This window comes from Hemiscyllium ocellatum, chromosome 29, assembly GCF_020745735.1.
Source record: "Hemiscyllium ocellatum isolate sHemOce1 chromosome 29, sHemOce1.pat.X.cur, whole genome shotgun sequence".
Lineage (NCBI taxonomy): Eukaryota > Metazoa > Chordata > Chondrichthyes > Orectolobiformes > Hemiscylliidae > Hemiscyllium > Hemiscyllium ocellatum.
The window spans coordinates 1,090,659-1,118,204 of NC_083429.1; positions in this window are offsets into that span (position 1 = coordinate 1,090,659).

Genomic DNA, 27,546 nt, shown 5'->3' on the forward strand with positions numbered 1-27,546 from the left:
CCTTAAGAACCTCACATAAGTTGAAAAACCTCCATCGGACAAAACTCAGTCATTCCTGATTTGTTCCGTTTATTCTTCATCTATCCCAACATCCCATTAAACCCCTTAATTTCTTTTCTCTTGGCTTTATCTCCCAGTAAATCTCATTTCTGTCGACTCGAACAATTCTGTATCAAGGAAACTTCACCATATCCTTCCGAACTATATTCCAAACCCAACCCCCGTGTACTTCATCATGTCTTTATATCACAGTAAATTTCGTCCTGAGAAATGATGTTGGATCTAATTCAACGCATAAAAACTTACCACTATGCTTTGCAATCTCATTACCGGTACGGGAAAGATGTGGGCTATTTCACTTACAGCTGTATAGGTTGGCTGCAGCAACATTGGTTAAAATCGCAGTCACATATGTGAAAGTTGTGCTCATTTTAGTTTCTTCTCAACGTGTGCTGAAGTAACACAGTTACTTATATTATCAGACATACATAAGGGGGCGTGTTAAATGTGAGTTTATGAGATCAGGGTCGTTTTCATTAACATAAACCAGACATTGTTCAAATCTCAGGCTCATAAGATTGACAGAGAGTGATGTTGAGCGAAATAGACTGTCGTGGCAAATACTAGTGTTGTGAAGCTGTGGGTGTTATGTACCTTAATTGGTACTGATATGTTTGGATAGCACAAGGAGTCCAGAACAATTTAACACCATAACATTTTGTTGAAACAACTAACAGCTTTGTTACATGGATAAAAAAAAATCGAATTATTCTAATCAGTTTAAATTATGCCCCAATCAAGTTTGAATATGATATTTTAACACTGTTAAAATCAGTGTAACGATCCGACTGTTTGTGGAATAAATATCAGGCATGTTGTACTGTTACCCAGAGTGGCAAAAAACAGCAAAGAAAGCAGCTAAAAGTCCAATAGATGTCGAATGCTAGTGAGATCTCCGAGAGGTGACTGGAGAAAGAGATTGCATAGAAAAAAGCAACGACACCGACCTGGAGAGAAAATCTACAGAGGAAGATACAACGAGAAGATTCGACAACTGGCTGGTTTTTAAATTTGAATATTTTTGTAAACATTAATTGGGTCGGGGTTGGGGAAGGCTTTTCAGACCAGTACTGTAGAGCAGAAGGTTAAAGACAGGTTTCGAGAAAGGAGGTGTAAGTAGTTGTAAGTTACGTATTCTCTGTAAAATGTTAAAAAGTAATAAAGTTGTTATTTTTAACTTTAAATACTAATATTTGCTATTGTTCTTTGCCTCTTGAATTTTACCAGAATGCAGCACGGGGTGAATCCTTTCTGTTTTGCTTGTTTACATTAGCAGAGGAGTTTGCTCCATTACATGATACCAGTGTCTGTGGTTGCTGTGTTGTTTGCTCTTTTTGTGCATTGTGCCTTATTAACGATTTTGAAGTTTTCCACTCGACGCAAAAGTTCCGTACTTTTGCACTGTTGTACAAAAGGTGCAGTGTGTCTAACCAACAGGTCTCCCTACAATAACATCTGACGCTGATTCAATCTCTCTATCCTAGTATTGATCCATGGAAGCAGTACTTCGCACTCTCCTCGAGTTTGGAAAACAATTCTCTCAAAAATAACGCAACATCCCCGCATGCAAGGGGATTTCATTCCATCGTCTTCAATTCCTCACAGAATCCGATTCAATAAGTTTTGTCACTGTGCCATTTATTTGTATGCGTTCAAATCATTTGAGCAAAGGGTCACAGTTGGAGAGTTCTGGCCCCATAAAACAGAGGTCAGACCATACTATGTGCACTTGTACTCTGCTGTTCATCATTTCACTAGCAGCAGGTAGATGCATCTATGCTCTGCAAAATTATCACGCCTGTTTTAACAAGCAAGATAAACAGTTCCTGGTTCCTACTTTTGTTTTCACACAGACCAAGATTGTAAATGATGGAAACATGCACTGGTCGAGACTGTCTACTCTCCCAAATCTCTTTTCTCCCCAGCAGGTGTAAGGTGCGGGTCTGAATCGCTTTCTTCTGCGCCCTGTCACTCTGGGATGATGTGAGCTGTGAAAACTCTTCTCTGAGCTGGAGATAACCTGGTAAAGGTTATACACATCAGGTGCAATGTGCCTGAGCGACAGGGCTTGCTGCAGTAACATCCCATGCTGATTCAGATAGCAGAACCCTCGCTGTGAATTCGAGAAGTACGCAGACACTGTTCCCGATTACTGGGAGAGATTCTCTCTTTCCCAGCATCTCTGCACTTTTCTATCTGTCTCCAATGGAATTATTTGGACAAGGTAACAAAAGAAAATGAGTTCCTGTGCATGCAAGTTCTCCCGTTTGTACAGCTTTCCAGAATTTCCATAACTCCCCCTCCCACTGGCCTCCTGCCCCGCTGCAGAAGCCGGTGTTTGATAGGGAGCTGAAGAGCGCACTCACCTTGCTCTCCCACAACACAGATTGCCAATAGAAGATGAGTTCATCCAGCTGCCAACGGGGGACGGGCTAGCACAGTCTCCTGGGAAACGGGAGACAGAATGCCAGGGAGCTATTATTAAAACTCAGTGCTGCCTTCACTCCGAAACAAAAGAAAAAGCTTTTTTTTTAAACAAAGTGACTCACCTGATTTATAGATCACGCTTAAGGATGGGTTCTGGCTCATTGGTCTTGGGTGTGATATCGCCTCGGGTGGGTGATGTACATGCGAGAAGTGACACATGAGCCCTGGAATTTTGCATCCGGTCCCATTTTTGACTCAGAAAGTATGATTTCGATGAGATCGAGGTCAGATCAAGATACCGAATCATCAAGACAGGCATCAGCTGCTTCTTGTATGCCGTTACTAGACTGAGAAATGTATTCTCATACTTCAAATGATGCTCATCCTGAAACTGTGGATCTTGCCGAGCGCACGTCCCGTACGGAGTAACCTGAATGCCTTGTCTTTCTCACACTTTGTTCTGCATGTCCTTGATTACTATGATCTGCCTTTACCAATTGCAAAGGTTTTCACTGCACTCAGGTAAATGTGACAATCAATCAATCAAATATAATCAATCAATCGAATGCCACAGACATTTCCTTATTGTTTGGTGCCAGCACAGCGAAGGTGGGCTGTATGGCCTCAATTTGCATTATTTCTTGATTCTGAGTGAAATCACAGTTAAACCAACAGAATGTGGGAAGTTACGCACAGGTTATATTGACACAGCCGGGACACATATGTGCCACAGTGTATCACACAATAATAGTGAAGACCTTCTTGAAATCATCCTCTGAGGCAAATGCCACACGCTAGATTAAAAGCTGAAGACCGACGGAAACTGCTGTAGTCAGCGCTAACAGAGCGATCCAGCGGGATAACCCATAACCCAGAAACTAATGGATTGAAAACATCCTCTGCTCGTTGACAATTCCAGGTTTCAGTGTGTGTACTGCCCGGTCAGTGTTCCTCTATAACATAGCTCCGCTCAACGTATTGCTTGTTGTTTCAATTTCCACTTCCTTTCTCTCAATGTATCTGAAATGAATATCTCGAACTGATACAACTGCCAAATTGACATAGGTGAGGAAACACACTTGTGAATGTCTGGAAGCTCTTTTCCTGTTCTCTATCTGTCTTCTCTGATCTGATTCGCAAAATCACTTGTCAGATCTGGGAATAAACTGGTGTAGGTAAGATATATCAATTGCAGAGTGCGCTATGCGCATGACGACCTGCATTTGGTCCCCCACTGTTTCACACAGCGATGCCCTCCCTGCGAAATGAAAAGCCATAAATGACAATTAGATCATCTTGTTGGAGGCAGCATTACGACACCGACACAGTTCCGCATTATTAGGACATACATCACCAATTATGAATAACCACAGAGATATACAAGCGACCCAGAGTCGCAGTGGACTCGATGGGCTGAACGGATTCTGCTGGCACGTGAGTGACGCCACACGTTGATGCTGTCCTTCTTCCTGTCTCTGGGACAGAGTGGCTGAGGGTGAAACAATGTCTCATCTTTAACCCTCCTTCCGTGTTAGATTATCTGCACTGAAAATGTGTTGCTGGAAAAGCGCAGCAGGTCAGGCAGCATCCAAGGAGCAGGAGAATCGACGTATCGGGCATGAGCCCTTCTTTCGGATCCTTCTGAAGATTATCTGCAGCCCTGCAGCTCAGGGCTGTGGGAATGGCTCTCAGTGAGTGAGGGTTTTACTCAGATTCTCTTCATTTCGGACAGTTGTGTCTCAGATGCTAACTGCTGCCCGACTGTAGCAAAGAAACAGATGTCCCTATTAGAAAAGCTTCCCTGCAGGATTTTATGTGAAGATGGGTTCTGAAAACCACACAGGCTGCGCAAAAATGCATTCGCATGAATTTACCTGAGGGAAGAGTATCCGATGTACAGTTCTCTATTTCCCACGAACTCAATACATTTGTCGCTCTCTTAATAAATGATATTTGGAGGAAATTCCCAAACAAACTTACTGATTTCCAGCACCAGAGGGACCTGGCTGTGCCGATGAGAGAGAGCTTTAGAGCGTATTCGCGCTTACCTCCCCTCACATTGCCTGCAGGTGGATGGAAATAGATGAATAATCTGCCGATGGACACAGCTTAGTCCAAGCGGAAGGGATAAACAGCACTGTCCCGCGAACAATGCGACGGAATGAGTATGTGATATTCTTTAAACTCTTTGCTGCTTCGAAATCCGAGAGCAAAGTGGGATGTAGTTGGATCTGAGTGACTCTCAGCTGGTTTAGTGTTGGAAATGCAAGAGTGTTTGGAGGTATGATCTTCGCTTCATAGCTTGTGTTCATACTGGTATGTGAGAATTCTTACTTCAAGTCGCCTTCGAGCCTTGGTTGTTTGATTTCAGTTTTGCCCAGTCGCCCTATCAACTGTTTGATAAAAAGGTGCAAATCATGAAGTTGCACCCCTTGAAATAACTTTGTGTTTTGGGGTCAGAAGTGTGATTGTAGACGGCATGACACAGTATCATACGTGGTGAAAGCGAAACAAATGTTTCAGGATGTTCACACACACAATCCCTCTCTGAATAAATCCACCATCTGGATGTTTGCACAGTCCTGAATGTTGATCTTTAGGAAATGGGAACGTGAAATGATTGGAAACACCGCTGAACAGGTTGACGGGAATGGTGTGGTGTATGAGGAATGGCAACAGTAAAGGTCATTTGGAAAGTTGGGACAGTTCTCCTAGGAGAGGAGAAGGCCGAAAACTGGCCTTGTTGAACCTTTCCAAGACATGAGTGGATTAGACAGAGGAAATAAGGAACAGAATGCTCCCCACGCCTGAAAGGATCGAGAATGATTCGGTAGTTTATAAGTCATTACTAAAAGAAAAAAAGGGAGTGGTTAGGGTCTGTAAACCACTGCCTGAAATTGACAAAGACACAGTTTCAATCGAGTTATTTAAAAACAAATTCGATGTTTATGTTGAAAGAAAAGGTGCGCAGAGTTTCAGGGAATAGGCAAGAGAATTATACCAACTGAGAAGGACATTTATCTCTGTGGAGAGCCAGCACAGCTAAGGTGGTTTGTGACACATTTGTGATCCTGTGTATAATCACAATTCGACCAACAAAATGCAGGGAGTTAGATAACGGTGATATTGATAAAGCCAGGACACATCTACACAACAGAATATTATCCAGCAGGTACATGTCACAGGGAGGATGGCGCTGTCTGAAAATCCTGCAGAGTGTCCTGCGGATCAGACACAGTGCACGTCACTATTCAGAGTGTACCAGAGTGAGAGCCAGAGAAGGCAACTTGGTTACTTGTACATTTTGTCAGCACGGGAGTTACGAACAATGAGGGAAAGTGGAAATACTGGTGATTTGTTCACATTTGAAGTGTTTACGGGAAACAGGGAGCAGAGGAAGACACAAGGTAAAGCAATTGAGATCTGAATACAGGAGCAGCAAATACGTTGGACAGCTCAGAGGAGATCTTTGAAGTCTTAAATTCTGGTAGATGGGCCGAGCGTGCTTTCACAAGGCCACACTGTTACAAATGTGTCCTTGTCTCTTCGCCTTGTGATGTAGTAAGGCAAATATCGCCGTTACACTGCAGGAAACTCCATTTTCCAACGAGAGGGAAGTCAGCATTTAACAAAGGATATATTGCGAAACCTTTCACATAAATTGTTGCATTTCATCTTAGTGTCTTGCTTTGTTTCTTTCCCACTGGACCTGTCATTGTCCCTGCACTGAAGGTGTTTTGCTTCTTCTGCGTGCCTTTTACAGTCTGAGTGACATGATGAAGTTGCACTGCCCCAGCCTCTGATGCAATTTTCCACTTCAATTCAGCTCACCCTAACTTCGCTATCTGATACTATTCCCCTTGCTTCGGTTTTAAGCGCTCATCTTAGACCCAACCTGTCCTCCTCCAAAATAAATACGAAACTCAGCCGCACTGTTATCGCCGAAAACTAGCGATACCTTCATTCTGAGGTCAAACATTACTGCTGTCTCATTTCACATTATCAGCTACCGTTTTCTCTGGTTGCTTCTCGAAATCACTATTATTATAAACTGCTGCAACATCCGCCAATATGAAATATAAACAGAAAGATTCAGGAAATTTTATCATCCACAAACAAACGACAATAAGGAATGCAACTGTTGGGACAAGCAGATTGCAAAATCAGAGTTTTAAAATCTTGATGCAATTGTTTTGCTTTTAATGAGCACACACATTGAGTTCAGTGCAGAACCAATCCCCAACTCGGAGAAGGGAATCCTTGGCTTTGAAGATGCTTTGTGAATGTTCACTGGATTCATCCCAGTAATGGGAGGACTGTCCTCCGGGAGCATATGAGGAAAATCATTCAATGTCGAATGGGGTTTCTAAACATGAGTGGAGAAGGGAATGTCTCCATTCGCAAATTAAACATTGGGTAGGATTTAATACAGGGACACACGAACAAACCAGACAAGAACATAGAAATATAATAAACAATAAATATGATAATTACTTTTTGGAAAGTTTCGATTTTAGATCCACGGTGGTCTTTGGTGACGGTTATTTCATGTCCACAACCAGTCTGCACAGAAAACGATTGCAGCCCCACTGTGATGTGATTGAATCGCAGTTACCTTTAGAAAAAGCTGAGTCTCACTCAGGTCAAGGGGATATAGGGATGCTGGCCTTACAAACTTTTTCCCAAATTCCTTGGAAGTACAAAGGACGTTTTCATGGGGAGGTTGTTCATGATCTGGTTAAATAATAATGAACGTTGTTTGGATTTATGAATAAGGAAATTATATTACAAAGCAAAGAGTTCATAGTGTAACTGATAAATCTAAAGTACAAACTCAGTGCAAGTATTATTTGTAATCCTTGTCCTCACTCTCCAACAAAAAAACTAAAAACATTAGAAAGGGAACAGGCTCAATTTCCTGCATAGAAAGGCATGAGGAAACGCAGGGTTGATGTTTACTGAGGCACAGAAACATTAGAAATGACACAAACCGGTTTTATGAGGATGATAGGCAGAATGAGGGATTTTATTCACGTGATTTTGAAAATGCTGTACCAGGAACATGCAAGTTTACGTACTAAATGAAAGACATCTTTCACATGACTAAATCAGCGGTATTCCCTCTTTCGAGTAAATAAATAAATAGAGTCTCAGACTCAAAACCATTCGTCAATGATCCAGAAAAACTTGGATCAGAGTTTCTTCTGCTCAAGAGCTATTTAAATCCGGAACGATTTTCCAGAAACAATGATAGAAGCTGAGTCCAGATTGTTTTAAAAGACACATGAACAAGCACACAGGTCGGGAGAAAGTCAAAGTGTGTGTAAAAATTTCGAATTTTGTTGATTTATCAAAAAAGACTTTTCATGAACACGTCCAGCTGGATAAGATGGAATATAAAATGTTCATGAATTTGAAAGGTATGGCATATTATTCAACATGAAACATTGTAAATGGAATTGATCTTCTAGCAGATTGCAAACAAAGGTTACTTCCTAATGAGAAGGAATTGGATTGTTGCTAGGAGACAAAATACCTGCTTTAAATATTTGACCACGTTTACATTATGTTACGTATATTTCATGCTTTCTGATCTCCTTCCATTAAATTCTCAAAGTTGGCGCTGTCTTTTTTGTCTTTTTTAGCCCTCTGTTTTTTCGTACAGCACACAATTTTAAGCTGAAAGAAGCTCTGACCAGAACTGAATGCAATATTAGAACGGTCCCATGTGATCAATATAATTCATTTTTGATTATTACAATGACTTTTGCGAGTTTACAGCAAATTGAGTAACATGAAACGGGCTCAACATGTTTTGTTTTCTCTGAATTTAACGCAGTGCGCATGGGAAACGCCATCCATTGGTTGAAAAATTATTTTCGGTTCTCTGTTCACACAATGTTGTCACGTTTAAAAAAATTGCAGCTTGTTTGTTGGTGATGAGTCATTTTCCAGAAAACGTTGGGCCTCAATTCAAAAAAACCTGGTACTTTCCAATCAACTTGGCTTTGATCAACATCGCCTTCCGTCCTGAAAATTCAACACAATGACAAATTGAAGCTGCTCCACGTGAGGGTCAAATGTAAAACCCCCACTCAACTCAGCCTACTACATTGGCACAAAGATACCATTCACTGATTACCTGCTGTAATGGATCCACGCATTAATGCTTACCGACACATTCCTGGTTGTACCAAAAAGGATAGGAAAACGAGTATCTATGATTCCACGGCTGGTACCTGGAATTTATGATCGCCTTTACCAGTGGTTCCAACATTCTTTGAGGAAATTGATGAACTGCTCATTACTAAGATGAGTTAATTATTTAATAATATAATTACAATATTTCCGTCCACTAACACCTGAACTTTTTTTTAATTTAATCCGTAGAAATGTTTTAATTTTAATTTTGAACAGACTCAATGACTGATCTACGCTGTGCCTGCGGAATCAATTATAAAATTTCATAACACTTTGAGTTCTGCCATCTCAGTCCGCTGTCTGCGAAGTGTTCCCGTTGTGGGAAATTCACTTCCCTGTGTTTTTGCTGCTGCTCCCAGCATGCCCTGTGGTACTACGCACATTTTCCTCCTGCCATTTTCTCGCTGTGTTGCTGTGATCGTACAGTGACTTTGTGTCACATGGCCCGGGAAAAGAACACAGGCCAAGGTTGAGCAGAACAAACTTTATTTGTAAAAAGTCGTTCCTGTCGTTTTTTGCATTGTTCAATTCAATTTTCAGTTAGTCTTATTTAAGATTTTGAAATTATTTGCTCTGTACAGAAGTGCGATACGTCAAAAACTTCGGTCCAGAAGAGAGGGAGTGATAGTTCTGCCACTGAGCACGAGTACTGTCCTTGAGTCGGCAAAATAATTCTTCAGGGACAGAGTTACATCGCCCCCGTAACGAGACTTTTCATTCCATCAGCTTCAATTCTTGACAGAATCCAATGCAACAGACCTTGTTACTTTGTCATTTCTTTATTTCTGTTCTGATCATGTGAGCAGAATGTCACATTGGGAATGCCCCATCGAGAAGAGGTGAGGCCATACTCGGGGAACTGGACTGCAATATTTATCATTTCACCAACACCAGGGAGAAGTATCCACTTAAATGCTCAATTTACTCAACCCAGTTAAACATATCGTCAGATGTGCAGAGCATATGTGACGAGGTGTCTGACAGGTTAAAGTGATTAACTACTGACTTATTGTTCTCTACAGGCGTGGGGTCAAATCGCACTCTTGTCGCTTATGGAGTGCAGTCGTTCATGACGCTGTTTTTGTTTGGGTCTCGACTAAATTGGAGGTCGACTGGTCAGTTTATCGCCATCGACGCTGCAGTAAAGTCTCTACTAATTAGTCGAATCTGTCGCTTAAACGGTAATGAAATGCAGACCGACTTGGAATAATGAAAAGGAACACGGTTTTCCTTTTGAAGACAAGTTACTGTGAGCTTTTATCGAATGAGTGAGATCCAGGAAAAGCAAATAACGAGAGATGACAAGGCGCATGTTTAGACAATAGATTGTGAATGAGTATTTTGTCAGATGAATCCTGTAGCAGAGTGGGGAGAAGTGATTCTTCTTCGTGTCCAAAGCACAGACGGGCAGCAGAAAATAATGGAGATATTTCGAAAGGGGCAGAGGAAGGGTTCAGGGACAAACAATACTGGCTGTAAATGCACAGCAGAGAACTTGCTAATGTAGGTACTGTACGTGGGCATGGACACAGTTACACATTGTCTCTCCCTTTCTCATTGCTCTTGCCAGTGATGAATGCTGAACATGAGACGCAGACAAAGACAAGAAGTGGGAAGCAATCTCCGTCTCTTTATGAACAACTGGAGCAGACATCATGTTAACTGCAGGGACTGACCAAAACTGTGGATCAATAATCGCTGACTAACGTAGAACAACCGTGTGAAATTATTTAAATTTCGTTTATTCTCTTGTCATTAATAGGTATTTTGTTCTAACAACCGTGGCCAATAGAAGACAACGCCTCATTTCATGTTGGATAACAACATTATCAAACATTTTTCAAATTGAGATCTATTGAGATCATTTTACACATCTAACAATTCAATTTAATGAATACAAGCCTCATTCCCTCACAGGAAATAAAACTGCTGATTTCTTCAAATACATTCTCCTTGCTAAATAGCAGTTACACAGCATGAATCTTATGATATAACATTTATTGAAAATCCGCCATTCACCACTATTATCTTACGTCGCATTGAGTGCAATAGGCACATGCTAAACAAAAATTTGGAAAGAAAATCTTTCACAAAGTTGTTGTGGTTCTGTTCGCCGAGCAGGGAGTTTGTGTTGCAAACGTTTCGTCCCCTTTTTAGGTGACATCCTCAATGCTTGGGAGCCTCCTGTGAAGTGCTTCTGTCATGTTTCCTTCGGCATTTATAGTGGCTTGACTCTGCAGCTTCCGGTTGTCAGTTGCTGTCCGCTGCAGTGGCCGGTATATTAGGTCCAGGTCGATGTGTTTGTTGATAGAATCAGTGGATGAGTGCCATGCCTCTCGTAATTCCCTGGATGTTCTCTGTTTGGCTTGCGCTATAATAGTAGTGTTATCCCAGTCGAATTCATCTTGTTTGTCGTCTGTGTGTGTGGCTCCTAGGGATAGCTGGTGGTGTCATTTCGTGGCTAGTTGGTGTTCGTGGATGCGGGTTGTTAGCTGTCTTCCCGGTTGTCCTATGTAGTGTTTTGTGGAGTCCTTGCATGGGATTTTGTACACTACGTTGGTTTTGCTCATGCTGGGTATCGGGTTATTGTCTGAGAGAACATCCTAGCTACAAATCTTCTCCAAAACTTCTTTCACAATGTCTAATTGGGTGGTGGTTAAAAATAACGTAAGGTACTCATGTTGTGAAAATACACCTGTATTTGGATACAACTTTAATAGTGCGATTACTCTGTTTCACCCCCCCCCCCCGCCCCCACAAGCCGAGGGATGCAATCAGTGAGCGCACTGTAATTCTATGACCGTATAGAGGCGCATGAGATGCCGGGGCTTCAGTTCCAATAGTACCTTGACTAGGTTCTATTGACATGGAGCAGCAGGGAGCAATGGGACACAAGACAGGAAGCTCCAACCACACCTGAAGAAGCTTCGATTGACATGGAGCAGGGAACACTGGGACATCAGGCTGGGAGCTCCAACTTTACCTAGTGCGCCTTGAACTCATGCAGCTCATGGTTATTTTATGAAATCAGAAGCGAACATGCATTCTTACACACGCACATATATATATATATATATATATATATTATATGCAGCTGAAAAGCTTCTCAGAAGATAGATTCAGATAACCATTGATTTATGTCTGGATTAATGGGCTATCCTTATCTGCTGCGAAATTGATATTGTAGCCAACATTTCCCATCAGCTGTGCAATCAGGAGAGGGATTACGGAACCCTTTCCCTGTGAACGTGCTTCTGTTACTTTATAGGCGCATACGTGAACACGTACGAAAGCCGGCAAAAAGGATGCATGGCGCAGTGGGATGAAAAGGGGCAGGGAGGTTTTTGAATCTCGGTGCTGTGAATTCGAATGGCTGCACTGCCATTTCAGTGGATCAACTGTAATGCTACTGCATGTTGAAATGTGGGTCAAAGTAAAAAAAGATGGGGTTTGCTTCTCAAAGACTTGATAGTCGTGGGTGCGAATATAGACTCAGGCAAAGGGGTCAGTGTCTGGACTGACATAACAGTGTTCGCCTCCCAAACAAAAATGATCGCGGGCTGAAGCAGCTCGAGCTGCTGTTTCGTTTCAGAAAAGTTGAGTTTTCACTGGAGCCGAAAGCAGGCTGTTATAACATCGATGTTGTGAAACAAAGTCCTGCGCTGACTCGACTCGTCGTTATTTGGCGTTTTGGCAAATGTTTGCGATGTCGTGTTTTCCATCATTTCCCTCCTGAAGACAGAAGGGAAAGATATTCTAATCGAGACTGTGATTGACGAAATTCACTTTTTATGACCCATTATTATTATGTTCTTTCTTTTTCTCTTCTCAGCACTTTCTGGGAAGTGCTGGTGCACCAAGGCATTTTGCAATGAGAAGTTTGGACTTGCCCTGCTGCTAAGTCAGTTGATACAGGTTCCAGTCTCGACAAGGGCGTGGATTAGAATTCCAACACTGCCATTTCTGCCGATCATCTCCAACACTGCAGCACGTTAAGATGCTGTGTCGATCACCACTGTATTGACGTTCAAAACAGAAATGGGTTTACTTCCTGCGGAATTAACTGTGGTGAGGGAGAATGCCGACTTTCTCAAAGTATCTGTGCTGTCACGATGATGTTCGCCTCCCGCGTGGAAAATCGCAAGTTGCTCGACTGTTGCTTTATGTTCCAGGCAAGTTGAGGTCAGAGCATCCGCACAATGAGCTGTGTCATTCTCAGATTGTAATGCTACCTCCGGTTTTAGGGTGGAGAACATTCTTTGGGACTCTTATCCTGCAAAACAGACACAGTGACTGAAACTATGCTGCACGCTATGATGTGGAACACGGCCTGCTCAGCGTTGTGCATTTTCACTGCAGTCCGGTGTGTTTCGTGTTGAGGGTAAATGTGAACGTTGTCCTGTTTCGACCAATGGATGAAATCATTCAGCAAAGCAAGAATCGAAATTGAAGTAATGTCAAGCAGCTCATGGTTATTTGACCAAATCATAACCGAACATACATTCTCAGGCACTCACAGATACATTTGCAGCTAAAAAGAGTCTGAGAAGATAAACTCAGCTTACCATTGATTTTTGTCTGGATTGATGGGCTTTCATTATCTGCTGCGAAATTGACATTGCATCTGTTGTTATGCAGGGGCACAATTCGAAATGCTAGAGAATGGGGGGGGGGGCGGACTTATTTCAAAGTCCTGCGGTGAGTCGATTCATCGTTATTTGCCTTTCTGGAGAATGGGAAAATCGTTCAAATGAATTTCGAGGTCATATGTTATTGAATTTCTCCCATTTTCTTCATTTCCGTCTCGGAGACACCGGAAGGGAAAGGTAATCTAATCGAGACTGTGATTGATGAAATTCACTTTTTTATGCCCCCCTCCCCATTATATTCTTTCTTTCTCTCTTTTCAGCATTGTCTGGGATGTAGTGGTGCACTAAGGCTGCAGTATGTTTGAAAGAGTAGTTTGGAATTGCCCTGTTGTTAGTTGTGAGGTTACTTTATGCCTCATGCCCTCGGACTGTCTCACATTTAGCATTCATGCTTCGCTGTGTCTGAACATTCGGTATGCCAGTTTTGTTTGCGTTCCGTGTTAACTGCTTTCTGTTTGCGATTCGCTCAATACATTACGAGTTAACAAGGTTTCTGAGGTAACTTCAAGCAGCAAAAATCCTCAACTGAGGATCTGGGAAAATTTCACCAAGTATGGTCAGTCGGAGCAAAAGTAGGGAAGTCGTTCGTTTCTGCAGTGTTTCACAATACTACCTTTACCGAGCAGTCGAACAGACTAAATGATTGTACCACAGACTGCGACGCTAATAAGTAATCATTTAAAGCCGGTGTAAGCAACACAACGTTATTGGGGTCCACCACGTGTAAACAGAAAGTTCGGTGTATCTCATCCATGCTCACCACATAGCCAAAATTAAACAAGTCCCGTTCCCCAGCATTTAACCCCAATCCCTCTAAACCCATTCTATCCAGAAACTCATCCGTTTACCTTTGCAATTTTCTGAGCGTAATATCCTCCTCCACTTCCTCTGGCAGCTCATTCCACACACGCACAACCTTGTGTGTGGGAAATGTGCCTCAGGTCCTTTGTCAATTTCAGCCCACTCGCCTTAAACCTATGCTCTCGAGTTTTCAACTCACCCTAGCTTGGGTAAAACACGTAAATACTCATTTTACAACCCTTCCATAAAATCATGTCGCCACCGTTACACTGCTGGGAAAGTTGTCCCAGCCTCTTCCACCTCACTCTACAGTCCAAACATTGATGACATCCTTGTCTATATTTTGTCAACAATTTCACGTGTCTTTTTTTTTAACTTTTTGAAGATGCCAATTACCCTGGACAACAACGAGCTAATGGAAAAAGAAAGTTGAAATGCAGAATGGCTTCAACTTTCAGTGCTGGATGCCTCAGAGCCGCAGCGTGCCAGGCAGAGGCTCGTTTCGTTAGTATAGTGGTCATCATATTTGCCTACCACGCGAAAGGTTCCCAGTTGTTCTTCAACTGCAGCCTTTTGCACGGACAAGAACGGAGCTTTCTTGCTTGCTTTCCCATCTGCAAACCTGCCTTCGAAATTGTTCGAACAAATCTGCTCTCTTTGTGAAATGTAATGCAATTCCATTAAATTAGTTTGCAAAGAATTGTAAAGGTTTTCTCCAACCCAGTTCTGATTATATGTCATTGTGTTTTGAGAGTGTAGTTACCGCGTTCTGGTGCCTTTCACGAAAAACAGTACCGCATTTGCATTCCTTGTGCAGGCGGATCGGTTCAAAGACAGGGAAGAAGCTGATGCGCTGTTGTCACAGCGCACCACGGATTCCTGAACTAGTCTGTCTGTCAAATATACCCCAAAGTCGTCTCTGCAAGGCCTCATTTGGAAGCTGTCTGTCGTTATTCAACGTGCGAGAATTGGCACCATGTTTTGGAGCAGTTCGCACGTTAGTGGCTCATTCAATCAGCAACAGCATATGAAAGAAGTTTAACTCTTAGAGGAAACTCTGAACTTGTGCTTTCATAGCGTCACTAGTGTTAAGGTGCGCCCTGAGATCTAAGCCGTGTTGGAACTGAAACGGAGGAATTGACAGAGAGGCTACAGAATGACATCGCATCCTTTTGGTTTTCTTTAAATCACTGACGAGCAGGAAAATGTAAACGGGGAGGCGAGTGGGAAAGTGAGGCAGTTGCAGCTCTGGTGAAACTCCTTCTTTGTGAGTCACTCAGCAACAAGAGACGTGAAGGTGACTCAGGCGTGAGAGCTCTTCAGATCGAGAACAAAAAGCACTCAAGTGCCGTTAGTACCTCTTCCGGAGTGGGGGTGGGGTGAGTAATAACTTCTGTTACTATGTTTAGAAAATGCCTTTTAAATTGACGTGAAGCGAAACTGCATTTCCAGGAAGCACCATGGAATTTAGCAAAATTTATTGAGTCGCTTCTCGTCGATTCGCACACAGGTTTCCTACTCAGTTGGTATCCATGTGGATCATGTCCAGGTGTGAACATCTCTGCAGTAAATTGCACGATTCAGGTAAAAGGCAAGGAAAGTGGCATCTCGAACTGGCCCCGAGGTCATAGCATCCTCCCAATGTGATCTGTCGTTCTCGAATTGTAATGCTACCTCCGGTTTTAGGGTGGAGAACATTCTTTGGGCCTCTTATTCTGCAAAACAGACACAGTGACTGAAACGATGCTGCACGGTATGATGTGGAACACGGCCTGCTCAGCTTTGTGCATTTTCCCTGCAGTCCGGTGTGTTTCATAATCCGTGTAAATGGGAAAGTTGTCCTGTTTCGAGCAATGGGTGAAATCATTCAGCAAAGCAAGAATCGAAATTGCAGTAATGTCAAGCAGCTCATGGTTATTTGACCAAATCATAACCGAACATATATTCTCACGCAGTCACCGATCCATTTGTAGCTGAAAAGAGTCTGAGAAGATAGACTCAGCTTACCATTGATTTTTGTCTGGATTGACGGGCTCCTTCTTTGTGATTCACTCAGCAACCAGAGACATGAAGGTGACTCAGGCAGAGAGCTCTTCACATCGAGAACAAAGAGCACTCAGGTACAGTTAGCACCTCTTTGACATCTTCTGGGGTGGGGTGGGGTAATCACCTGTTGACTTCTGTTAATATACTCCAAAACCGGAAGTTGTCCTGTTTCGAGCAGAGGACGAAATCATTTACCAATGCAAGAATCCAAATACCAAGAATATCATGCAGATCATGGTTTCATTGTCCAATCATAACCGAATATGCATTCTCTCATACAGACATTACATTTGTGGCTTTAGCGAATCTCAGAAGTTTGATTCAGCTTTCCAATGATTTTTGGCTGGATTGAAAGTTTGTTGCGAAATTGACATAGAATTCAGGCATATCCCTGCAGCTGTGCCAGCAGGAGTGGGATGGCAGAACTGTTTCCCTGTGACTTTACTTCTAATGTTTCACAGGAGTACCATGGAAGGTGTAAGAAAATATGTTGCAGCTGTGGCTGGTTTCGTGGGCAAGTGATCGAAGGTGCCAGTTTCTCACTTTCTTTTATTTCCTTCACTTCTGCCCTGGAGACGTGGGCTGCAGGCACTGCCGCATTGTTGATCGGATGGGCAAACTCATCTAATCGAGACTGTGTTTGGGAATCTTCACGTTTCATGGAGAATTCATGTTCTGTTCTTCCTTTTCCCTGATTTCGGAGTTTTTTGGGAGGTGCATTACATTTTGGGAGTGCAGTTTGGAATTGTTCTGAAGGATCTGGGAGCTGTTTATGGCTGAATGCCCTCGGACTGTCCCCAGAACAGCATTCATGCTTCAATTTCACTGAAAATGCATTTTAAACAAACTCCCATTTCCCAACATCTGGCCGCTATCCCACTAAACCCTTCCTATTCAGTAACCCAACTAGTTCCGTTTGAAATCTTCTGAGTGTACTAGCCTCCTCCACTTCCTCTGGTAACTGATTCCATACCCGCACATCCTTCTGCGTGGGAAAGCTGCCTCAAGTCCCTTTTATATTTTACCCATCTCACCTTAAACCTATGCTCCCCAGTTTTCAACTCACCCCATATTGCAGAAAATAAAAACTTAAATATACTGTTGACAAACCTTCCTTAAGGTCATGGCCGACGATGAAGTGAAAGTTGTCCCAGCCTGTTCAGCCTCGCCCTACATTCAAAACTGTGTACCCCTCACAACATCCTTGTCTATATTTTGTCAGCAATTTCACGTGATTTTCTTAATTTTTGAATGATGCCAATTACGCTGGAAAATAACCAGCTCCTGAAAACAGAAAGGTGAAGCATTGAACGGATGTAAGTTTTAGTGCTGGCCTACTCTGAACACCAGCTGCTCGCGGCGATGCTTCCTGTTGTGTAGTGGCTGTTAGAGTCACCTCATATACGAAAGCTCCCCACTTCAAAATCGGGCAAGAATAGCCTTATTCCCGAAGGTAGCCTTTCAGACTGACATGAGCAGAGCTTTGTAACTTGCTGTTCACGTCAGCAAACCTGCCGTTGAATTTGATCCCTCATACATGCTCGAGTGGTGAAAAGGAATGCAGTCCCGTTTCATTCCTGTGCGAAACATTGTTACAGTTTTCTCCAACCGGGTTCTGAATAAGCACAGATGTGTACAGCATCGATGGCCATTCTGTTTTAGAGTGGAGTTACCGTTCTCTGATCCTTCCACTAAAAGCAGGACCCTACCAGAGGAAAAGAAACCATCACAAACTGGATGATACCCAGGCCCATCGAGGTGACTGCCTGAGTTACATCGCTATGGCTCTGGTACTGGGATAATTCTAGCCCACGGCTTGACAGAAACTGGAAATTAAATACGGCCTTCAGGCTGTTCAGTCCAACTGTATACCATTAAGATACAGTGTGCATAGCATTCCCTACATAGAACCACTTCATCAAATCCTCCCTGACAATCTATCCAAAAACTTAATTTTTGATCTCATCTTCCATTTCCCAGCTAATGTGAACATCTTATTTTCGTCTTCCTGTTGTGGTTCTGTTTGCCGAGCTGGGAATTTGTGTTGCAAACGTTTCGTCCCCTGTCTAGGTGACATCCTCAGTGCTTGGGAGCCTCCTGTGAAGCGCTTCTGTGATGTTTCCTCCGGCATTTATAGTGGCTTGTCTCTGCCGCTTCCGGTTGTCAGTATGTTGGGTCCAGGTCGATGTATTATTGATTGAATCTGTGGGTGCTTCCATGAACACCAACTAGCCACGAAATGACACGACCAGCTATCCTTAGTAGCCACACACGCAGATGACAAGCAACATGAGTTCGACTGGGACAACATTACCATTATAGGTAAAGCCAAACAGAGAACAGTTAGGGAATTCCTAGAGGCATGGCATTCATCCACAGATTTCTGCAGTCAGTTCACTGGAACATTCACACTCTTTTCTGTGTGTGTGTGTGTGTGTGTGTGTGTGTGTGTGTGTGTGTGTGTGTGTGTGTGTGTGTGTGTGTGTGTGTGTACCACACACAATGTTGTTTGAAACCTTTAATCACTGACATACGAGATAAATATGTTCTCTTTATGTCGAAATGAATTTAGTGACTCTGTTGGATCTTTATATCATGTTTGATTTGTCTCACTGATCTTCAGTTCTTTCAAACTATTTCTCTGTGAAATGATTTTCATATATTATCGCGGTCCATATTGTGTAAAATCTCAGATCAAACAAATCCAATTTCAGAAAGACACCCTTTCTCATTTCCACACCTCCTCCCAAACAAATGGTCGAATCATCTCGAAAGATACAAAAAGCACTCTCAAATGCGAAAAGGAATCTGAGACATTGTGTGTCCTGTGGTGCAAACCTATTGTGGAATGCACAGCCCCCGCACAGAAGGATGTTACTCAAGAGATATCAATGGTGATGAAAGGCAATGGTGAAGGTTGTTAACAATCAGAAGTGCTGTTTTGTCCCACATGTTGACAAGCTGAGATTACTTACAGTGTGGAAACAGGCCCTTCTGCCCAACAAGTCCAGACCAACCCACGGAAGCACACCCCATTCTCTTACATTTACCGCGTCACCTTAAACTACGGGCAATTTAGCATGGGCAAATCACCTGACCTGCACATTTTTGGATTGTGGGAGGAAATCAGAGCACCCGGAGAACAGCCACACAGACAATGTACAAACTCCACACAGAGAGTTACCCGAGGCGGGAATTGAACGTGTGTCTCCGGCACTGTGAGGCAGCAGTGCTAACTATCGTGCCACCGTGCCGCTTCTTGCGTTGCTGAAGCAACAGTCAACCAGGCAAGTTGAGCGGATTCCATATCACATCTGCCTTACATCTTGTAAGGTGGGGAGTCTGGAGGTGAGTTGAGCGCTGCAAGACTTTTTGCCTCTGCCCTGATCATATATCAACGGTTGTATGGTCAGTCCTGTTCAGTTTCTCATCAACTTTACACACCAGAATGCTGCTCATGGAGGATTCAATAATGATATTGCTGTTGAATGTCTACAAGCAATACTCAGATTTTCTCTTGTTGAAGATGGTCTTTGCCAGGCACGGATGTGATACAGCTGTTACTTGCCACTTGTGCAGATTTTAGATGCTGGCCAGGTCTTGCTACATGTGGGTATGCGATTTTTGAGAACATTTTTAGCTTAGGTTGAGGTTCAGGTTGTAAGATTGTTCTCAGTGAGAACAAGCCTACCAGCTCAGCGAGCAAACTTACAACCTGAACATATAGATATGCGCTACATCAGTATCTGAGCAGTTGAAAATGATGCTGAATATTATCCAATCGTCAACCAACATCCCTACCTCTGAAGGGAAAGTGATTGGCGAAGCAGCTGAAGATGGTTGGGCCAAAGACTCGACCCTGAGGAACTCCCCTCTAACTAAGAAGGCCTGGATTCTCAACCCCCTACCTGCTTCACAAGTGGGACATGACACGTCTGAACAGGTTGGTTAAAAATGTCACCTGCAGAAAAAGCCAGAGATTCAGGTGGACTGCTGTTTGTTGCAAAGATCACCTGAGGGTAAAGCTGTTATAAAGCTTTAGCCGAGGACACTGCAGCACCAGGGTAATGGGTTCTGAAGTAGATGCACACAGGACTGGAATGGTTCACTGTGTTTCTCTGTCCACTTTTCCTGCCAGACCCTGCTGACCTCCAGCACTGTCTGATTTACCGTCAGATTTTCAGCTTCTGCATGAGTCACCCTTAGGCCCCGCCCGGCACTGTGACGTCACGGGCCGTCTGCGCATGCGTCCAGATCCCCGGCCAAGATGGCGGCCGTTCACCTCGGAATTGCGATACATTTAAACGCAAGTTATTTACCAAGATGCTCGCTTCTTGCTGAAAGGGTTTATAAACGTTCTCCAGTTCCTGCAGCCTTACCATGTGGAAAAGCGCATCTCTTCCCATTTCCAACCGACAGAATGTCGGTACTGCCAATGTGCTGCCCTTGCCTGTCGTCAGTATAGAGAGCTTTCCCCACCGAGGGACATGCTGGGTATCTACACCCGCCATTGAAGTCAATTATTACAGAGGATCGATTCTGTTCATGAGTAACTTTTTTCCATTGTATTCCAACTTGTTGTTTTCCAAATAATCTTTGGAAGAACAAAATTGGCGGTTAGAAAAATATCTTAAAATGTGATGCATCTATCAAATCTCTCAAAGCGTCCCTACAACATAACCTTGTCATTAAAGTACGAGATCTCTCAAATCATTTTGTAAATTCCCGTCCTGAGTTGATGATGGTGGATTTTGAAATCTCCTTTAACAGGTGGATGTTTAGCCCTCAAACCAAGAGATATATTTGTTTATTCTGAATGTCTCTCAACATGTGTCTTTTGTCATCTCATTTTGCAGAGAAATGGAAGTAATGAAAACTGAAGTGTTTCTCTGATTCCAGTTCTGTCCTATCTTCCCAGCTACAAGGTCCAGCCGGAGAGTTTACATTGAAGGACAATGAATTTGTTTCAGAGGTGAATACTATTGAGCATTCATCTATAATTCAATACTGAACTTGCTTTGCTGTGGTTCATTGGTTAGTCCCTGATGTGATCCCTTTACTGTGGATCTGAATCCATGTCCATCCATTGCTCTGTTTCATCACTTTCCTCCACGACAATCTCTTTAACATTGTCCAACCTGCACCACCTTTAATAATGTGGATTTTAATTCGATGTGATAGTTTATTGTTATTCCTTTCAGTCATGTTCAATTGAGGGTTTCATCACTGGATGTCCCTGAAGTATTTGCTGTTAACTTATTCCACTTGTTTATGTGGCCTCCCTCACAAACACCACTCAGACTTTCCTATGCTCCTGCTTGCTTTTATTATTCATGCTCCCTCTTATGCACTGTATTCCCTTCCCTGTTCTTACCACCACACCTCCACTTCTCTTTTCATACCAATCCACCTCCCCAATAATCCCTTTCATTTCTCTTTCATCCCTGAGAGGTCTGAATCTTTTCTCGGTCAAGGTCCTTCCTTGATGCATAATCATTAAGGAGTTACATAGAACGTGGAACAATGCAGCACAGGAACAGGCCCATGATGCTGTGTTGAACATGCCGCCCAAAACCCTTTGTGCAGTCAGCCTGAAACCAAACGGTGTTAGCCTGACAGTAAGTCGGGAACATGCTGAACTGTATTATAAATGTTATGACAATAAATGATAACTGGACGCTGAGAAACAATGGGAGGAATGTGGTTTTGTAGAAGCAGAATATTTTTAAATCTGTTGTATTCTATGTTTTGGTATGAGCATAAGTGGCAGAATAGATAAGGGTGTGGTAGGCTGTTGGTGGTGGGAGATAATTAAAATTTCAGAGGCATTTGGACAAGGTTCAACAGGGGCTAAAGTAAAGCGAGGGAGAAAAAAGAGCCCCTGAAAGATCATTGAAGCCGTTTATATGGAATCATTGTTGATGTTGAAATCGGAAAATTAAGTGTTAGGATTATCTGTGGGTAATCCAGGTTAAAACAGCACAAGGAGTGTGCTGTAAGCCCAAAGCGCACCCATCCCCTTCACATGGCTACCTTATGATCCAAGTGTGACAGAGTCTGTAGAAGGCCACATCAGTCTGTACAGCCACCAACAGACTCCCCTGAGCGTGGGAGATAGTCAGCCTCATCTGTGACCCATCACCAATGCGATGATGAGAGAAGGAAGTTGAATCCCCTCACTGTTATCCAATGCCTTTGTTGCAAATTCAAACAATTCCCTGTTAATCCAGTGTCTCACAATGTAATTGTAAAAGAGCCTGAACACTGCTCTTGTACTTTTGTGTTCTGACTTTTATTACCCAGAATTTGGTCTACGACTGATTGATAATCTAAGACCATATATTTTCTTGATCATCCCATTGTTATTCCGAACGATGAGAGATCCCCATCCTTCTTCCCATTCTGCCTGACTTTCCACAATGTTGTGTATCTGTGAATTTTAATGCCCACCTTCTTGTTGACCCTGTGACCATGTCTCCCTGACGGTGATTAGATAGAAATCACAGTCACACACGCATATCCCTGATTGCAGATATTTCTTGCATCCAAATTTAGAAACATTAATTTACCTATTATCACAATTTCCTGTCACAAACATATTTGTTGATGTACAATTTTAGTTAAACTCACTTACTTCCTGTTTCTTTATGTTTCTCCTCAGCCAGGTCCCCATGATTCAATATTTAAACCTTTCCCCATGGAATTGGGATGTCCTTTCAGCTGAGCCCTGTACCACCTCAAGTGTGTCAGTTTAAAGCACTTTGCATAATCCTGGTCATATGATTGACCAGGGCACTGTTTCCACCACTGTACCATCCCAATAAAATAGCTGACTTCTCCCTGAGAACTGGAAGCAGTTCCCACTACATCAGACCCACCCACTTCTTCTGACATCATTGTTTGATTCTGAAAACCTGCTAAACCTGCTTCACTCTGGTGATATCACTCAGTACCTCTCCATGTGCTATCTCTCACTGTATGGGTCTAATTGCTGCCTCTGTCAATGCCTCTCACTCCTGCAGCTAATTTGAGATTCTAAGCCAAAAGAATTCTCCACTCTAGAGAGACACAGCAGCACACGTCAAGGATGGAGACTGGGATTTTCCAGACCTCTGTTGGACTCAGTGCTACTCGGCATGAGTCTTCCTCACTGCCTCAGTCTAATTTCCCATTCTGTCTGTTTTTCTGTCTCCTGTGGGTAATCAGGATGTTCCTGACTTAGACGAATTCCTAATACTTTTCCATTACTACATTGAAGACAATTAGTCAGCCAGAGAGAGATGGAGGTTGAGATCTGGAGCCTTCAGTAAATCCTGCAGCCGGTAAGATCACTCACAGTAAACAGCACAGGAAGGAGTTAGTGGCCTTCTGTATTCAGACCCGGAAGACAGACTCACTCCATCACCGTCACTTTGACTCACTCACACTCACCCAATCTCCAACACCCTGACCCCCTCACACTCACCCCATCACCGTCACACTGACCCGCTCACACTCACTCCACCACCATCACCCTGTCCCCCTCACACTCAATCTATCACAGTCACACTCACCCCCTCCCACTCACCACATCACCGTCACGCTGACTCCCTCATACTCACTCCATAACCGTCACCCTGACAAACTCACACTTACTCCATCTCAGTCACCCTAACCCCCTCACACTCACTCCATCTCTGTTACCCTGACCCCCTCACACTCACTCCATCACCATCACCCTGACACCCCTCACACGCACTCCATCACCGTCACATTGACACCCTCACACTCGCTCCATCACCACCACCATGACCCCATCACACTCACTCCGTCACCGTAACACTCATCCCATCCTCCTCATCCAAATGCGTCACACTCAGCCCCTCACACTCGCTCCATCAACAATGCTCTGACACCCTCACACTCACTCACTCCATCACCATCACCCTGACCGCTCACTCTCACTCCATCACTGTCACATTGATCCCCTCACACCCACTCCATCACTGTCACCCTGGCCCCCTCACACTCACTCCACCTCCGTCACCCAGACACCCTCACACTCACTCCAGCATGGTCAACCTGACCCCCTCACATTCAATCCATCACCGTCTCCCTGACCCTCTCACACTCACTCCATCACCGTCACCCTGACACCCTCACACTCACTCTATCACCGTCACTCTGACCCCCTCACACTCACCAACTCCATCATCCTGACCCCCTCACACTCACTCCCTCACCGTCACCCTGACCCCCTCACACTCACTTAATCTCCATCATCCTGACCCCCTCACACTCACTCCATCACCGTCACACTGACCCCCTCACACACGTAAACTCCATCATCCTGACCCCCTCACACACACTCCATCTTCGTCACACTGACCCCCTCACACTCACTCCATCACCATCACACTGACACCCTCACACTCACTCTATCACTGTCACCCTGACCCACTCACAATCACTCCATCACCGTCACCTGATTCCCTCACACTCACTCCATCACCGTCACATTGACCCCCCCACATTCACTCCATCACCATCGCATTGATCGCCTCACACTCAATCCATCACTGTCACACTAACCCGCTCACCCTCACTCCATCGCCGTCACACTTATCCCCTCACACTCACTCCTTCATCATCACACTGAACTGCTCACACTCACTCCATCATCGTAACTCTGATCCCCTCACACTCACTCCGTCAAAAATGCTCTGACCCCCTCACACTCACTCTATCACTGTCACGCAGACCCCTTCACACTCACTCCACCTCTGTCATCCTGAACTGCTCACAGTCACGTCATCACCGTCACCCGGACCCCCTCACACACACTCCATCACCGTCACATTGGTCCCCTCACACTCACTCCATCACTGTCACCCTGCCCCCATCACACTCACTGAATCACCGTTACCCACACCCTCTCACACTAACTCAGTCACCATCACCCTGACCCACTCACACTCACTTCATCACCGTCATACTGATCCCCTCACACTCACTCTATCATGGTCACCCCGACCCCCTCGCATTCAATCCATCACCGTCACCCTGGCCCTCTCACACTCACTCCATCACCGTCACCCTGTCATACTCACATTCACTCCATCACTGTCAGCCTGACTCCCTCACACTCACTTCATCACCGTCACACACATCCCATCCCACTCACTCCATACGCTTTACACTGATCCCCTCACACTCACTCCATCAACAATGCCCTGACACCCTCACACTCACTCCATCACGGTCACCCTGACACACTCACACTCAGTCCATCATCGTCACACTGACCTCCTCACACTCGCTCCATCACAGTCTCCCTGACACGGTCACATTCAATCCATCACCGACACCCTGGCCCCCTCACACTCACTCCATCACCGTCACACTGATCCCCTCACACTCACTCCATCACCGTCACACTGATCCCCTCACACTCACTCCATCACGATCACTCTGAAACCCTTACACTCACTCCATCACCATCACTCTGACACCCACACACTCACTCTCCATCACCGTCACATTGATCCCCTCACACTCACTCCATCACTGACACCCTGCCCCCCATTCTCACTCCATCTCCATCACCCTGAAACCCTCACACTGACTCCATCACCGTCACCCTGATCCCCTCACACTCACTCCTTCTGTGTCACCTTGATTCCTTCCCACTCAATTCATCTCTGTCACCCTGACCCCCCACACTCACTCTCATCACCATCACCCTGACACCCTCACACTCACTCTATCACCGTCACACTAAACCCCTCACACACACTCCATCATCGTCACACTGATCCCTCACACTCACTCCATCACCGTCACACTGATCCCCTCACACTCACTCCATCACGATCACTCTGAAACCCTTACACTGACTGCATCACCGCCACATTGTTCCCCTCACAATCACTCCATCACCGTCACCCTGCCCCCCTCATTCTCACTCCATCTCCATCACCCTGAAACCCTCACACTCACTCCATCTCAGTCACCCAAACCCACTCACAATCACTCCATAACCCTCACCCTGACACCTTCACACTTCTCCATCACCATCACGTTGAGCCCATTACACTCACACCATCACCATCACGCTGACCCCCTCACACTCACTCCATCTGTGTCACCTTGATTCCCTCACACTCACTTAATCTCCGACACCCTGACCCCCTCACACTCACTCTATCACCGTCACTCTGACCCCCTCACACTCACTCCATCAAAGTCACACTGAACCCCTCACACTCACTCCATCATCGTCACCCCAGCCCCCTCATACTCACTTCATCACAGTCATCCTGACCCCCTCAAACTCACTCCATCACCATCACACTGACCCCTCACACTCACTCCATCACAATCCCCCTGATCCCCTCACACTTACTCCATCACCATCACTCTGACACACTCACACTGACTGCATCACCGCCACATTGATCCCCTCACACTCACTCCATCACCGTCACCCTGCCACCCTCATTTTCACTCCATCTCCATCACCCTGAAACCCTCACACTCACTCCATCACAGTCACCCAAACCCACTCACACTCACTCCATAACCCTCACCCTGACACCTTCACACTTCTCCATCACCATCACATTGATCCCATTACACTCACTCCATCACCATCACGCTGACCCCCTCACACTCACTCCACCTGTGTCGCCTTGATTCCCTCACACTCACTCCATCACTGTCACCCTGACTCCCTCACACTCACTCTCCATCACTGTCACCCTGACCCCCTCATACTCACTCATTCAACGTCATCCCGACACCCTCGCACTCACTCCATCGCCGTCACCCTGACAACCTCACACTCACTTCAACACCGTCAAACTGAACCCTTCATACTCACTCCATCACCGTCACCCTGATACACTCACACTCACTTCATTTCTGTCAACCTGACCTCCTCACACTCACTCTATCACCATCACCCTGATGCCCTCACACTGACTCCATCTGCGTCACTCTGACCCCCTCACACTCACTGCATCACCATCATCCTGACCCCCTCACATCACTCCATCACCGTTACCCTGACAACCTCTCACTCACTCCATCACCGTCACACTGATCCACTCACACTCACTCCATCACCGTCACCCTGACCCCCTCACACTCACTCCATCACCGTCACATTGAACCCCTCACACTCACTCCATCGCTGTCACCCTGACCCCCTCGCACTGACTCCATCACGATCACTCTGAAACCCTTACTCTCACTCCATCACCATCACATTGATCCCCTCACACTCACTCCATCACTGTCACCCTGCCCCCCCTCATTCTCACTCCATCACCGTCACCCTGATCCCCTCACACTCACTCCATCACGATCACTCTGAAACCCT